Source organism: Macadamia integrifolia, chromosome 9 (assembly GCF_013358625.1).
Source record: "Macadamia integrifolia cultivar HAES 741 chromosome 9, SCU_Mint_v3, whole genome shotgun sequence".
Classification (NCBI taxonomy): domain Eukaryota; kingdom Viridiplantae; phylum Streptophyta; class Magnoliopsida; order Proteales; family Proteaceae; genus Macadamia; species Macadamia integrifolia.
The window spans coordinates 24,068,685-24,073,375 of record NC_056565.1 but is presented as its reverse complement, the minus strand read 5'-3'; the positions used below and the strand labels follow the sequence as shown (position 1 = coordinate 24,073,375).

General features: G+C 42.8%; 1 protein-coding gene across 1 annotated transcript in view; it reads right to left on the bottom strand.

Moving 5' to 3' along the window:
• LOC122088690 (protein DMP9-like) overlaps positions 1-3,874 on the bottom strand; it is a 7,630-nt gene extending 3,756 nt beyond the window's left edge. The window contains exon 1 of the mRNA XM_042658008.1: positions 3,818-3,874. The gene's annotated coding sequence lies outside the window, so the exon portion shown is untranslated. The remainder of the gene's footprint in view (positions 1-3,817) is intronic.
• Between the last annotated feature and the right edge of the window lie 817 nt (positions 3,875-4,691).

Here is a 4,691-nt window from a genome sequence, read left to right as displayed (position 1 = left end):
ATAAAGGTCTAAACTTATCTAAAGCATTTGCCCCTTCGATCTTCGGGATTAACACCAAAAAATTGCTATTAAGACCATAAGGCATTCGACCTTTACTGAAGAAGCCCCTAATAGCATTACAAACATCATTAGAAATTATAACCCAGCAAGATTTATAGAACATACCAGGAAAACCGTCTGGGCCTGGAGAGCTTTCCGGATCAAGGTCCCAAACCGCTTTTTTAATCTCATCATTAGATGGCATCGCGTCCATCTTCCATCTATCAATGTCCGTCAAAATCTTCGGAATGCAGTCCATCATTTCCATGTGGTCAACAGTAGCCGATTTTTTTAAAAAATTTTCATAATAGCTCTTAGTAAAATCCTCCAACTGCATCTTCTCATTGATGATCTGACCTGAATCAGTTTTCAGGTATCTAATGGTATTTTTCATTCTTCTCACCTTCACAGCCATATGAAAGAATTTCGAGCTTCTATCTCCCTGAGTTCTCCATCTAATCCGAGCTTTTTCAGCCCAGAATTTTTCATATCCCTCCATTGCCTTCAAGTACCTAGTTTTTGCATCAGCTTCACGAGCAAAATTTTGATCGTTCATACCAATCTCCTCTATCTCCTTTTGAATCTCTTCCAACCCCTTTAGCGCCTCTTCCTTTTCCAAATTCACATTGGGAAATGTTTCCCTAGCCCACTCCTTAATCACAATTTTCAATCTTTTAATTTTCTGACTAAAAATATAGAGAGCCGATCCAGACATCCATTCATCCCAGGATTCTTTCACAATTTTTAGGAAATTTTCGTGGTCAATCCAAGACCTCTGAAACCTGAAAGGGCAATTAGAGGGCTTCACCAATGCTTCTGACACCACCAATAGGGGAGAATGGTCTGATGCACAATTAGATAGCACCTTTTAGTGGCAATCCTGAAACTCTGAAATCCAAGCATCTGTGCAGAAACTTCTATCCAGAACTGCCACAACATTACCTCTTCTTCTATTATTAGTCCAAGTATACTTTCGACCCTGTGAAGGAATCTGAATAAGGGAGCAGCTATCCACCAATGCCCCAAAATCTGCCGCAGAGCCTAGATTAAAAGATCCTGGACCTCTTTTTTCATGAGCATACAGAGTAGCATTAAAGTCTCCAGTCACCAGCCAGGGAATGCCTTGACCCGGGTTCGATGCCGCCAAATTACTCCACAAGTCTCTCCTTGCTGCCCTGAAGCAATTAGCATGAATAAAAGACACAATGAAGATATTCGACTGCCACTGCACACGTAAAGTAATATGTTGATCAGAGCAAGAGACACCTTGCAGCTTAGACAAACTCCTTCTCCAAACCACCCACAGATTTGGAACCTTATCCTGCCTATCATTATGAATAAAATCCGCTTCAAAATCAAGATTATTGAAAAACCTCTTTGGAAATTTCTGCACCTCCAACATAGGTTCAGCTATGCAAATAATTTCTGGGGAACTCATCGAAACAATATTCCCTAAGGCCAACCTAGCAGCCTTCTTCTTCATTCCTCTGATATTCCAAAATAAAATCTTCATAGTCATTTTTTTAAGAGAGCCAATCTATCAGACTTTCGAGCAGCCTGCTCATTAAGGGAGAAAGATTTACCTTTTTGCTGTCTTCTCCCCTCCATATTGCTCTCGAGGATGCTCGCCATTCTATCAACTTCTACCACGTCTTCATGATACACAATCATAACCCCGTCCTTGTACTGCAACTGAGTTTTTGGATTATCAATTTGAGGCTCGAACCTCACATCCCTACCCTCTTCGATCTCACCATGCTGACCTGAACCAATGTGATCCTCCCTGCCATAGATAGCCTCATCCTCCTCTAAAATGGGAGAGTTGCACCTACGATGATCAATCTCTGCCTCCTCTCCTGGTTCAGATATATGATCCATATCCGCTCCATCCACCGACCCAGATTCCTCATTGAATGTAGACACCAATCCATTACCCTCCATACTGTTAACTGCACCCATACGATTGTGATTTGTTCCCATATTGGTAGACTTCTCTAAGGGAATAATTATTTCACTATCTCCCTGCCCCTGCACACCTTCCTTAGATGTTGGACTATTGTCCCTAATCTGAGTTCTTAATATGGTAGGAGGCTGTCTCATATGGGTAAGATTTCTACCCAAATTGGAAACAAATCCTTCACCCAAACCACCGCCCTCTGAGCTGGATCTCCGCCCTGCACCACCTTCATTCACCATGGTTGCCGCCCCAGTGTCTCGAGCATCCACCTCCTTCTTCTCTTTGCATTGGAACAAAGTATGCCCGATTTTTTTGCAAAAACCACATTTAGCTAACCCATCTTCATATACGATTAACTGTTTAAACCAAAAAATCTCCCCCGTTCCTGGTTGCTTTCTTTCCACCTGAATCTCTTCCACCCTTTTCTCCCCAATTATCACTTCTACCTAAACACGCGCAAAATTCCCCATTGCCGCCGATCTGGTGCGTCTGTCCAGGGCCACAGGTCTACCTGCCCCTTTAGCCATTGTCAACAAGATCTTCTCATGCCAATATTCCAGGGGAAGGCCTGGAAATCTGATCCACACCAGTTTGGTTGGGTTGTTCACCGCATGCACATCAAAATCTGGTTTCCAGCGTTGGAATCGAATCAATTGTCCTCTAACCTTGATTAGGTTCCTTCTCCAAATGGCAGACATATCTCCTTCCAACTCAAACTGAAATAAAATGAAGCCTTTCCCCATAGGAGACAAAGAAATTCTCCCCTTCAAATTCCACCCCTCTCCTGCAGCTTTACGAATATCATTCATAGACATAAATTTGAAGTTTGCCCTACCTATCAAAGCAAACTTGAATTTTTCCAGCCTCTCCTCATATGCCTCCTGCGGGATGATAATCTTAGTGTGCGCCCCAGCATGTATTGGATCCGGCAACTGCTCCACGTCCGGTAAAGCCTTACCCACAACAGTAGAAAAAGTTTTCTTCACACCATCCCCTCTATCTTTCTGATTTCTGCTGTCATCCACCTTATTACTCAGATCTTCTTTGGCTTGAAACTCAGATTCTTCTCTAACCGCTTCCGATGCATCCTTTAATTTAGGTTTCCAGAAATCAGTAAGGCGAAGTTGCCTACCCCTATCCGGAGGTCTTCCTCCCCCTGGGTCATGATCCATATCTCTACCATCATCTACCACATTCAAAAACGCCATTGTCTAACTTTTCCTATAGATCACTTGTATCCTTCGGACGCCTTGAGAACTTCAGATCTGCTCGGATCTGCTTTCCTCTTCTTCCTGCAAATGGATGATGAGCAAAAGCCGAACCAAGGGAGGAAGCGTGCTGGGCGTGTGTGAGAATCAAGAGTACCAAAGTCGTCCTGAGATCCGAAACTCAAGATCTGCTCGGATCTGCTCGGATCTGCGACTTCACTCGATGCCCCAGTTCCGACGAGGCGACGACCTGCTATTGCAGCTATCGACGCCTGAGTTTCCTTCGATCGGCTGTTGTCGGTGCCCGAGATCGATGACTGCTACTGCTACTTTCGACGAGGGAAGAAGAAGAAGAGGAAGAAGAAGACTGCTACTGCTACTGTCGACGACTCGACGGCAGAGTTCCGACGACTCGACGGCAGAGTTCCGAAGACTGCTATTGCTCTCTCTCTCTCTCTCTCTCGCTTCGTTTCGGTTCTCTTTTCCAAAGCCTCAGTAGAAGACGACTGCTATTGCTACTGTCGACGACTCGACGGCAGAGTTCCGACGACTCGACGGCAGAGTTCTCTCTCTCTCTCTCCTCTCTCTCGGCTTAGGATATATGACAACCAACCTGAACTCTTAGCTAGGAGAAGAAAATAGATGGCCACCGATCTGAATTCTGAACTCTGAACTCTGAACTCTGAACTCCTCAGCCTTCCATGCCACAAAACTGAATCCTCAAACAATGGATGAGCACAATCCTCTTTTCTTATCAAATTCCTTTATATCTACATTAATGTTGTGTAACAGGTATTTGGTCCAAAACTTATTAAGGACAAGAAAGGAATTGGCTAGCAGCCACATTTGAAAACTTGCGTAGGTTAAGAAAATTCAAATTCAAGAATTAGATGTGAAGTTTTAATTTGTGTTTAATGTGTGAGTTGATATAGCTTGTTTCCTTGGCTCCTATGTGGCCTCCTCTAACTAAGGTCTGCTGCATCTTCAACCACGCAAGGGCTAGTGGTTGTAGTTGTGGTTGTGTATAATAATTGTTGAAGTCAAAATGATGTCTTGTATTGTATCACTTATGTTTGGTATATTTTCACAAGAAAAAGATAAGAGATAAGCGAATTGAAGGGTCATAATTCCTTCCCCCGTCTTTTTAAATTGTTTCACATGAAAAGCTATCATGTACTTAGCAATCGTTCCATGCTATGAATGTGAATAACCCCTCACCCATCTCTTTCTTTCTTTTTTTTTTTTTTTTTTTGCTAATAATTCGTCCCCACAGACCCATACTGACCTCTCACCCATATGTTTCAATTATCAACCCATTGAGAAAATACATAGGCTGAAAATTGTCTACATTCTAAAAAAATTAAAAAATTCCACAGCTGCTAATTCTGGGGTTAAGGTTTTTTTTTTTCTCTTAAGTTTGCATACATTGAGCTTCCGACTTTGTTGGTGATTCGGAGTTGCCCTATAGTGTTGTTCCTCCATTCTCA